The 12,060-nt window shown below is 42.9% G+C and overlaps 1 protein-coding gene across 7 annotated transcripts in view; it reads left to right on the forward strand.

Moving 5' to 3' along the window:
* Nucleotides 1–2,383: 2,383 nt before the first annotated feature.
* Nucleotides 2,384–12,060, forward strand: part of RERE (arginine-glutamic acid dipeptide repeats) — a 464,385-nt gene continuing 454,708 nt past the window's right edge. For 2 of the 7 annotated variants that reach the window (XM_001159509.7, XM_009447680.5), the window contains exon 1: nt 2,384–2,971. The gene's annotated coding sequence lies outside the window, so the exon portion shown is untranslated. The remainder of the gene's footprint in view (nt 2,972–12,060) is intronic. The other 5 variants (XM_054662503.2, XM_063786736.1, XM_054662477.2 and 2 more) reach the window with 4 other exon arrangements.

Raw genomic sequence — 12,060 nt, forward strand, 5'->3', positions numbered from 1 at the left:
CTGTAGTAAGATACATAAAATAACTAAAAAAAGTCCTTGATATTTTCAGATTCAATAACTACTTTATTTACTTTTATTTACTTAATTCCCACTTAAAAATATTGCTGAAAAGAGAATAAGGAAACTTTTAAAAATTTAATATGGGAAAAACATCCAAGTCGGTATTTTACGTCTTTAATCTTCAGCTAGTTCTTTAACTTCCGTAAGCCCCAGTTCCTTGACTTTTAAAATGGAGATAATAAGCTGGGAGCAGTGGCTCACGCCTGTAATCCCAGCATTTTGGGACACTGAGGCGGGCGGATCATCTGAGGTTGGGAGTTCGAGACCAGCCTGACCAACATGGAAAAACCCTGTCTCTACTAAAAATACAAAATTAGCTGGGCATGGTGGCACATGCCTGTAATCCCAGCTGCTCGGGAGGCTGAGGCAGGAGAATCGCTTAAACCCGGGAGGCAGAGGTTGCGGTGATCTGAGATCGCGCCATTGCACTCCAGCCTGGGCAACAGAGCGAGACTGTGTCTCAAAAAAAAAAAAAAAGAAAAAAAAGAAAGAATGCTCCTGTAGTTAGAGGTTTTGATGGAAAGTGAAGCCATCTAACTGATATACTTTATCCCTCATCATTTCCAAACAGGAAGTCAGATAGTCCTATCCATATCTAGAATGTTGGAAGCAGTTTATTGAATTTATTAGGTTTTAAAATTCAGTTCTCACATTATCAGATATATAAAGAGATATTAACTAGTTTCCCCATTTCATAACTCCAGCAAAGAGGATTTTTCTTGCTGAAAGTTACTCAGAAATGTGATGGCAAGGATCTATCGCTTTTTTTTTTTTTTTTTTTTTTTTTTTTTTTAGATCTCTTGGGTCATGGTCCAATAGTATCTGTTAGTCCAAATTATTCTTTAAAGAATAATTGAATGTGGGCCGGGTGCGGTGGCTCACGCCTGTAATTCCAGCACTTTGGGAGGCTGAGGCGGGTGGATCACCTGAGGTCAGGAGTTCGAGACCAGCCTGACCAACATGGAGAAACCCCATCTCTACTAAAAATACAAAATTAGCTGGGTGTGGTGGCGCATGCCTGTAATGTCAGCTACTCGGGAAGCTGAGGCAGGAGAATCGCTTGAACTGAGGAGGCGGAGGTGGCGGTGAGCCGAGATCGCGCCATTGCACTCCAGCCTGGGCAACAAGAGTGAAACTCCCTCTCAGAAAAAAAAAAAAAAAAAAAAAAGAATAATTCAATGTGGAAATTATAATCTGAATAGATTTTCCAAGGAGAAAATTATCACTTCATTTGAAACAGATGAGTGAATTATTTTGTGCTACGTTTTCTACCCCTTATTTTATACGGACCTTAACTCCTTCGGGAAGAGTGTATGGTATAAGGACACCAATAAGCATTTACAGAATATTAACAAACCAACAATAGGTTGATGATTCACCCTGGATTCGTGCCAGGCTCTGTGAAAGAACTCAATAAACATGATATGCATTTCAAAAACTCTAATCATAATTGAAATTTCCAAACCCCTCAATCCCATAAATTATATTAACTAGAATATGATCATTTGGCCTGCCCCTACTCCCTTTACAGCATGATAGACCCTGTGATTATCAGGCTTTCGGGAAGTGGGACACAATACTTCATTCTTCAAAGAAAAAGAGGTGATGTTTGGTCTTTTCCTCTTTTTAGATTTTTTTTCACGCTTACCCTATAGAGTTGTACACTGCTCTTTCTAAAATCCCTTCTGTACCTGTACAGTCTCTCCTTTATGCCTTCATGACACTTTTTATTCTTTTCAAATAAGCAGTGCGACTTATCACTTTTATTTTTCTTTCTTAATTCATCTTTTGTCATGTACACTATTTGAAAAATATTACAAGCCGCTCATCAGAATTTCGAAAGAGTCCATATGCGAATGGTTTACACCCACTCTGTAGCCCGCAGCAACATGGATCCGCGTCCTAATGACTGAAAAGGCCAATTAAGACCCGGGTAACAGCAGGATCAACCGGACTTCCCCCCACCCCACCCGGGACCTGCCCGCGCCGCCAGCCTGGCCCCGCCCGGGGGGCGCGGGGGGCGGTACTGGAGCGCGGCGGGTGGCGGAGGAGGGCCGGCCTCGCACTCTCACAAAGACGCGCCCGCGGCGGGAGCCCAGCCCACCGCCTCTGGCCGCCGCCTGCAGCGCGAGCCCTCGAGCCCCGGGCCGCGGCGTTGTCAAGGCTCGGCCTCTCTCCGCCTTATTCTCTGCTCATTTTATTAAAAAGATTAAAAAAAAAAAAAAAAAAAAAAAAAAAAAAAGGAAAAAGAGATCCCGCCTCCTCCGCCTCCCATTGGCCGGGCCCCCGGCCGCGTCACACCGCGCTGTGCCAATGGAGAGGCGCGATACTGCGAGGTGGGCCGGGCCCGAGCGGGGAGTGGGCGGTAGGTCGGTGCAGCAGCTCCGCCGCGGCTCCGCCACCATCGCGGAGGTGCCGCTGTTCCCACAGACGCTCGCGAGCAAGCAACCCTCCGCGCTCTGGAGCCTCCTCAGCCTCCCGCACACCCCGAGACGCTCGCCCCGCTGGGCCTCGGTCCCCGCCTCCTCCCCCGTCCTTTTCCCCTCTCTCGCTCCCCACATTGTCTCTGCCTCATTTTCTCTCCTAGTTGAGGATTAAAAAAAAAAAAATCACCATCATCCTCAGGGAGCCCCCTCGCCCTCGGAAAACAAAACCAGACATGATCCTCGGCTCCTGCTTCTGAAAGATCTGCCCGACCGAGGAGGAGGGAGCCTAGGTTCAAGTCGCGGGAAAGGTCACGGCAGGGAAGCCCCCTCAGCCCCTCCGCGTCGCCTCCCCGCGGGCCGCCCCTCTCGGCCCTGCGCCCCGCGGCCCCGCAGCCTCCGCGCGGCCTCCCGCCCCATCCCCGCCACTTTCCCCGGAGCTGGGCCGCGAACACCTCTCTATTGATGGTGTAGCGCTTTAGGGGAAGGTAAGTGTCCAACTTGCCCGCGCCGGGTCGTGTGCTTTCTTTTTTGGCCCCTCGTCCTGGTGGTCAGAGAGGGTCGGCCGTGAAAGCAGTCACTCGCCCGGGGGGAGGCAGGAAGAAAAGGCTGGGGTCGAAGCCGAAGTCGAGGGGAGTCGGGCGAGGGCAGGGCACTTCTTTGGTCCTGTCCGGGCCAGGTGACCGTTCCTGCGTGCCTTCTGACCCCTGCTCTCTCTTGGCCTCTTATTCATGCTCTTGTTCTACTTGTTTGAGGTTAAACTATTTCATGTGACTACATTATTGGCTGAAACTGGAAGGGAAGGAAGTCAAGGACTGAAACTGTAAATTTCTTGAATGTTTGTGGATTTCGGGGTGCTGGGGGGAGGACTTTATTATTAAAGTATCATTTTCTCATTGGGGGAAGATTTCCTCTTTGTGCGCCCAATCTCTAGTTCTCAGCTGTATGTGATTAGAAAATTATGAAACCCAAAGTCACTTGCAGCAGAATAGAATTCTTACTATCGTGTTTAGTTCTGCTCTCCGAAGGAGGGTGGCTTCTATTTATTACTAATTTTTAAGATGATGGAAAGATTCGTAGTTTTACATACACATGTGTGTATGTGTGTCTGCTAGGAGGGGGGAAAAGTGTTGCAGGCTTCCTTTGAAACTGGTTGCTTGAGAAGTTGTTGAAAGGAAAACAGAATGATTCATTGTTGAATTGTCATTTTCTTCTGTCTCTTTTCCAAGGTTTGCTTACAATTTTTCTGGATTACAGACTTCAGACATTGATTTAAGTAAAATGGGTCCTTGAGAAACTGGGTGCTTTAAATGTTTCAGTATCTGTTGCTTTTTTAAGGTACATTTAGAAAGTAGTTTCGTATGAATCGTGAAATAGCCTTCACAGCAAATTTTTAAACGCAAAAAAAGATAACTAGTAAGAGGGTGAACTTGGTGAATTACAAAACAGACATTTTAATATAGCAGGAATTGATGCACCTAAGATTTGAAACAGTTTTCATAATTGCTTTCCATTTAAAGAGAGACCTTTTTGTCTAGTGTACACTGGTCTTTTTAGTCTCAGTCTGTTGGGGGAGGGGAGAGAAGCTGGATCTGTACAATAATAAAATCATCTTTGGGTTGATATTTTGTTCCATGGATTTGCTTGCTGAGTTAATACTACTGTAAATTATCAACCAGTTTTGATTTTGATGGCCTGGGATGGGTGGAAAGCTGGCTTCCAGCTCTCCCTGTTGTTGTTGAGGTCGAAGGGAAAAGAGGCAGAGGCAGACAGACACACATATACACACACACACACATACACACACACACAATACCAAGCTGAGGGCTCATTGTTCTTCCATACACACATTCATTCTCTCTCTCCCATATTTGGGACTAGGTTTGCACAGACAAACACAGCTCTTTTTGGGAGAGAAGAGAGAAGATGGGGGAAGGGAGGGTGCTTTTCTGTTACAGCTTTCTTCCACCCATCTCATGCCTGGCCTTTTTTGCAACCTTGTGAGGCAAAAGAGTGCATTGGAAACTAAAGGACACTCAAAAACATGTTCAGAGACTTCTCTTCTCTCTGCCTCCCTTTATTCCCTTTGCAGCCGTGGTTTCTGCTGCTCTTTCTTTTTTGTATATGTAAAGATAAAATCCCTCTTTATATGTTGTGGCCTTACGTTCAGCTCTCATTGCTTTTGTATTTCTCATTGACCCTGATTTTGTTGGGGACAGTGATTTGTTCACTTGAGTCTTAGTAGTGAATGTGAGCAGAGTCTTTCTAGGTAGAAATATATTTTATTGATTAATATTATAAAGGTTGTATTGAGGTTAATATTTAGCAAGATGATGTTTGCATGTTTTTAGTGGTGTGATGGTTTGATGGTCAGGTTTGCTGGCAATTGAGCTGTCAATGTTGTTTTTGTAAATAAGGGTTATAAGAAAAGATCTGGTTTTCTGTTTAGGGGGCTCCTTTGAATACTGGGCAGGGAATAGGCTAGTCCACCTGGGATAAACCCAGCTGTGGCCCAAGGATGGAGGTTGGTGTGAATACATGTGGGTTGCAGAATAGCACCTTCTACTGGTTAATTGCTTGGAAAGATCCAGACGAAGAGGATGGGGGAGGGGATTAATGGCTGAGGTTTAATGATTTTCTTTTAAGCGCAGTTGTTGTGCCTTTCTGCAAATGCCACTTCCCCGAGCTGCTAATACAGATGTCCTTTGACAGGCACGGTTGCATTGAGGCATTATTATGTTACTGGTTGTGCTTCGACATTAATTTGTTCTGTTACCAGAAGTATTTACACTTTGTGACTTCCCAGGACTCCTTTGAATGATACCTTCTCATCTTTTATGAGATAATTTCTCTTGAAATATTAAACCACAGGGTTTATTTCTGTTCCCAGTATTGGAAACTATATACACCAGCAGTCTTTAAAAAAAGTTTTTAGTATCATTAATAAAAAATCAAATAAACCTACTCTATGGAAAGTAAAATTGTAGCACTGGACAGAGGTTTTTCTTGGGATTTAAACCAGGTAGAGGGGTAGAGGAGGAGTTGAAGGAGGGAAATCTCACTAAAATCGGCAATTTTGCAAATGTAGTGGCCTTGCATTGCAGTAGTGTTGTTTTCAGTAGTCTTATAAAGTCTGATAGGGTGACTTATTGTATGGATTAGATAAAAAATTTAAAATTGGAAGCCAGAGAAAATGTGAAATGAGTGTGTACACAAATTATCATAGAAGAGGGTCAAATTGTTGCCCAAAGGCTTGTAAACTAAGATGCAGTTTCAGAGATAATCTGCTTAATAAATGTCTCAAAGGATTTTTATTTTCACAAATCCTGGCCCATCTCAGTTGTTCTAATGTAATGAACTATTAGAGAGGTTTGCAGTGGTAAAGGGGACTGGGTGTGTAGGATAAACATCTGTTCCAGACTGACTGCTTCTAGGAATGTGACTTCTGATTCACTTTACTTTCAAAACTTCAAGAGTAATCTCTAAAGTTGTGTATCTTTTACAATGAAATGTGAACAGTTCAAATGTATTATTTTCTCAGTGGGAATGGATTCAGGGGATTTCAGTTCAATATATTCTCCATCAGTGTTTTGTCACAAGGAAACTAGAACTGAGAACCAATTCACAACAAAAAGGTAATCCAAATCAAGAAATAAAATGTACCAGTTACCTTTTCAACTTTGATTTACTGGTCAGTCGAAAAAGCTTTTAAAAAATAGGACAGTAAGGCCTAGTGCGGTGGCTCACGCCTGTAATCCCAGCACTTTGGGAGGCCAAGGCGAGTGGACCACTTGAGGTCAGGAGTTCGAGACCAGCCTGGCCAACATGGTGAAACCTCGTCTCTACTAAAAATGCAAAAATTAGCCTGGCACTTTGGCGTGTGGCTGTAATCCCAGCTACTTGGGGGGCTGAGGCACGATAATTGCTTGAACTCAGAGGCAGAGGTTGCAGGGAGCTGAGATTGGCACTACTGCACTCCATCCTGGGTGACACAGCGAGACTCTGTCTAAAAAAAAAAAAAAAAAAGGAAAAAATAGGATAGTAAACACTGTCAGGTCCTGCAATAATTTTGTGTAATATTGAACAGATACTGAACAGAAATGTTCCAGGTGCTGTAAAAACACATATATAAGAATATAATCTGTGCCCTTCTAAAAACCTGTATATGCTGAATATTATCATGGATTTAGTAAGCATTCATTACTTAAAAATTAGTTTCAAATATCAGTGATCAAAAAAAATTTAAGTAGTAAAATAAGTTGGACATACCAAGTTCTTTTGGGAGTAGTATGCTTTCCTACTAAACTACTTTTGGCAGCTACTTTTGCAGTCGATTTAAAGGTTAAGATAGCAGAAAATTCAAATGTTTAAGTGAGTCATTATTGTAACCTAGCTGTGAACTTCGTTACACACACATACACACATCCTGAAAGAAAAGCTATTGTTTTACATAATCAGTTTCTGATAATGCTGTGCTCTAGTTAATTACGGGATTTCTTTTTTTACTACCAGGAATTCCTCTTGAATGATATTTAAGTGATTGTTGAATCATATTTGTGTGATTGGTATCCTGATAATTATTCTGAAGTTGAAGCTCTCCTTGTCCTATTTAAGTGTGATTTTGCTGAGCCTGTTGGCTTATGTTTGGTTTCTTGTCTAACAGAGTTATAGTTTGTGTGTGTGGGTTTTTTTTAAATAATGGAGGAGAAATGAGCATTTTAAGTATGTGTTAGAACATTGTTAAGATTGCATAGGCCAATTTAATGAACATTTGAACACAACTCAAGTTCAAATACTAAATATATTTACTAGCTTCAAGTTTGGGTTGGAATTGTGATTTGTATGGCTAACTTGTTGGTGTGCCAAGTAATATAAGATGTACTGTGTGTCTGTACATTAGGTAACTAGGTCAGAGAGTACAGTTAATATAAGATGCTTTTTTTGGTAAAGTGGTCTGTGCCAGTGTAAAATTATTATTATTATTATTTTTCGAGATGGAGTCTTGCTCTGTCACCCAGGCTGGAGTGCGATGGCACGATCTCGGCTCACTGCAACCTTGCTTCCCAGGTTCAAGCGATTTTCCTGCCTCAGTCTCCCGAGTAGCTGGGATTACAGACATGTGCCACCACACCTGGCTAATTTTTGTATTTTTAGTAGAGACAGGGTTTTACCATGTTGGCCAGGCTGGTCTTGAACTCCTGACCTCAAGTGATCCACCTGCCTTGGCTTCCTAAAGGGCCGGGATTACAGGCGTGAGCCACTGCACACGGCATATTTTTAACTGGTAAAATTTGCCAGTATGTCAGCAAGTGTGAGCAATATATTTAACTGTGAAAATTTTCCTTATATTGTTAGTTATAAAATGATGTGGCCTCTAATTCATAAACTACTCGGTATTTGAGGAATCCTCATACCCTATTTGTCTTGGGTTTTTGCATCAGAAGTCGAAGCCATGGGTTATATCTTAATTTTAAAGTAGTTATATACATGACTTTTAAGGACTTTGGTTAGGCTGTTTTTCATTGCAAGGAACAGAAAGTCTTCCGAGTCATCTCAAGTTGGGGAAAAGTAGAACAGAAATTTAAGCCGTACGAGCCAGGCCTCACCTAAGAACAAAAACCCCAGGTCTGCAGTGCCTCATACATACTGGAATACTGTCAGGGATATGGGTCCCACCCAGCTTTAGTGACCAGATAGCTTGTTGCCTCCTCAGCAGGAGGAGTTTGTGGCGCCTTACCCTAGTGCCATGGCCCTGTATATGAGTGTCCAGGCTGTGTGTAGCAATAAATATACCACCCCAAAGGGGACAGTATTAACGTGGTTGGCCTGGACTAACCTTAAAAGAGAGCTTGTGAGGAAGCATGGCTGTGCAGCATCTTTAGACAGTCCTGCAGCAGCAGGGCAGAGCTCCTCCTACAAAAACCCATTCTAGCTCACGCAGCCATGCACACACTTAGCAGAGCATGCACGGACACATTCATTGGCACCTGTATATGTTCCCTAGGCTCCCAGAAGTCTGATTCTTTTTTGAGAGAGGGTCTCGCTCTGTTGTTCAGGCTGGAGTGCAGTGGCATGAGCATAGCTCACTGCAGCCTTGAACTCCTGGGCTCAAGTTATCCTCCCTCCTTGGCCTCCCGAGTAGCTGGGACTGGGACTAGAGGTGTGTACCACTACACCTGGCTAATTTTTTTTTGTAGAAATCAAGTCTTGCCATGTTGCCCAGGTTGGTCTTGAAGTCCTAGGCTCAAGTGATCCTCCTACCTTGGCCACCCAAAGTCCTAGGATTACAGGTGTGAGCCACCATGCCCAGCCAAAGGTCTGATTCTTGACCTTCTTCCTGCTTCTGGGGTGGGAAGCAAGGGAGTACAGTGATGGAGGCACTCAGTGTGTGTGGGGTGAATACAGTTCAGGGGGAGTGTGAGCAGATGAGCATGTGGGCGTATGTCTGTTTGTGTGAACTGCCTGGGGAGGCACTGGAAATCTTCTCTGGCAGGACCTGGCTATGCTGGGGAAGTATATCCACACAAGTGGATTCTAGGCGTGAGCCACTGCGCCTGGTGGCTATTGTTGATTTTGATAGCTTATTCTAACAGCTTATTTTCCTTCAAGAGACTTCATAGTCATAACTCGTAGTCAGTTATGATCCTTTTTTTAGGTGGTATCACTTTATTACATTTGTCTTATTCTCCTTTTATTTTCTGTGACTCTGCCCGCCTACTGACTACCTGTCTACCTACCTGCCTACCCAAGTCAGTGTTTCCCAAACTGTATTTATGGCTTCCTAATATGCTGCAAGTATTTTAAGTGTGGGGTGAAATAAGTTTATGATGCACATGAGCTCTTTAAAGCCTCAGAAACATTTTATACTATAGAGGGTTTCTGTTTTTCATTTTCCTCCCTTACCCCGAAGAATACCTGTTTCTTTCTCATGAGATACTCATGGGATAGATACTACTATTCTAGTTTAATAGAACACAGTTTGAGATGCACCTGTAAAATTAATTTTTTTAAATTTAAATTTAAATTTTTTGAGGAAAGGTCTTGCTCTGTCATCCAGGCTGGAGTGCAGTGGCGCAGTCTCTGCTCACTGCAGCCTTGACCCCCTCGGGCTCAAATGATCCTGCTGCCTCAGCCACCTGAGTAGCTGGGACCATAGGCATGCACCATCATGCCTAGCTAATTTTTGTATTTTTTATAGAGACAGAGTTTTGCCATGTTGCCCAGGCTGGTCTTGAACTTCTCAGCTGAAGTGATCTACCCACCTTGGTATCCCAAAGTGTTGGGATTACAGGCATGAGCCACTATGTCTGGATTTATTTTATTTAAAAATAACTTTAGGCCAGGCGCGGTGGCTCACGCCTGTAATCCCAGCACTTTGGGAGGCCAAGGCGGATGGGTGACCTGAGGTCAGGAATTCAAGACCAGCCTGGCAAACATGGTGAAACTTTGTCTCTACAAAAATACATTAGCTGGGCACGATGGCGGGTACCTGTAATCCCAGTACTCGGAAGGCTGAGGTGGAAGAATCGCTTGAACCCGGGAGGTGGAGATTGCAGTGAACAGAGATCGTGCCATTGCACTCCAGCCTGGGGAACAGAGTGAGACTCTGTCTCAAAAAAAAAAAAAAGACTTTAAAAATGTTTATGTTATTTTGTTTGAAGGGAGGAGTATCAGATAATTTTTTTGCAGGGAGGAGTATCAGATAATTTGTAGATTTATTAAATTTAATTAATTAGCTAATTAATTACTTTTGAGACAAGGTCTCATTCTGTCCAGCTCAGGCTGGAGTGCAGTGGCGTGATCACAGCTCAGTGCAACCTTGACCTCCCAGGCTCAAGTGATTCCCTAATCTCAGCCTCCTGTGTACCTGAGACTACAGGCACATGCCACCACACCTGGCTAAAAGAGTTTTTGTTGTTGTTGTAGAGATGGTGTCTTGTTATGTTGCCCAGGTTAGTCTCAAACTCCTGGGCTGAGTCATCCTCCTGCCTTTGCCTCCCAGTGTTGGGATTACAGGCATGAGCCACCAATCCCAGTCTGGATTTATTTTAAAACTGCCATAGTAGTTCAAAGGAGAGAGATGTGACATTTAAAAAATGTTTTTCCCCTTGATTAGTTAGTCATTAATACCTTGAAGCAATGCTTTATTTTGACTGAAAAATAGTTGCTGGTTCTTGGAGGAGAGTGTCATGACCAGAACCTCACGTTATTCATCTTTGCTATCTGTGTTGAGATAGCCTTTATCTCCTACCTTCTTTCTGTTCTTACATCAGATTTAATCTGTTTCATTTAAAACTGTGCTCACGGCCAGGCGCCGTGGCTCATGTCTGTAATCTCAGCACTTTGGGAGGCTGACGTGGGCAGATCACCTGAGGTCAGGAGTTTGAGACCAGCCTGGCCAACATGGTGAAACCCCGTCTACTAAAAATACAAAAATTAGCTGGGTGTGGTGGCACACGCCTGTAGTACCAGCTATTCGGGAGGCTGAGGCAGGAGAATCCCTAGAACCCGGGAGGCGGAGGTTGCAGTGAGCCGACATCGCTCCACTGCACTCCAGCCTGGGCGACAGAGCAAGACTCTGTCTCAAACAACAACAACAACAACAACAACAACAAAAACAAAAACAACAAACTGTGCTCAGGACACAGTGCCTGAAGTTTTTTTGGTTTGGCCACTTTTATTTCCTACCACTTAAATACCTTTTCTTCAGTTCTTGTTATAACCTTCTCACTCATTTGATCACTTCATGTCTTGTATTAATGTTTATTACTTCCATTTATATTTTAGAGCTAATTATGTTCTCTTTATTAGATTATACATCTCTTGAAGGCAGAAAGTTTTCCTGTGACTACAGCAGTATGTGTGTTCACACTTAAAATTAGATTATTCTGAAAAACATTTTATTGACTCCAAGATGCCATCATTTGTAAAATGAATTATTATTTTGTATACTGCTAAGAATGAAAAAAATGCCAGTTAACCTCTGTGAGACCTTTCCTAATTCCAGTGGTATACTATACAAACGTAAAACAAACATTATGAGTTTTTTGTTAGAGTCATTGAAATACGGTCCATCTATTTAGGCTGACTTTCGTTTCACAACTGTCTGTTCCCTGGAAAGCATGTCTGAAGAAAGATTTTAAAGCAGATTATTTTCTCTTGTAGTAACATTATTATAGGTTGCATTCTTGCCTAAGGACTTAGCATGAAAAATCTTAGCTACAGCCAACAGAGATGCTACCATAAACCTATAGTAATTATAGTTAAATTATGTTCTAGTTCCTATGGAGTAGGTATAATCATTATGTATTTTGGTTTGTAATATATGTTGTATATCTATAATATACACAAATACTACCTTACTGTATTATCATTTTGACCTAAAATGTGCTGAGTTTATGTTAAATATTGATGTTCCTCATGATTCTATCCATTAACTTCTCCCTCAGTACCTTTTTTTTTTTTTTTTTTAAGACGAAGTCTCGCTCTGTCGCCCAGGCTGGAGTGCAGTGGTGTGATCTCAGTTCACTGCAAGCTCTGCCTCCCAGGTTCACACCATTTTCCTGCCTCAGCCTCC

The sequence above is a fragment of the Pan troglodytes genome, chromosome 1, assembly GCF_028858775.2.
Source record: "Pan troglodytes isolate AG18354 chromosome 1, NHGRI_mPanTro3-v2.0_pri, whole genome shotgun sequence".
NCBI lineage: Eukaryota > Metazoa > Chordata > Mammalia > Primates > Hominidae > Pan > Pan troglodytes.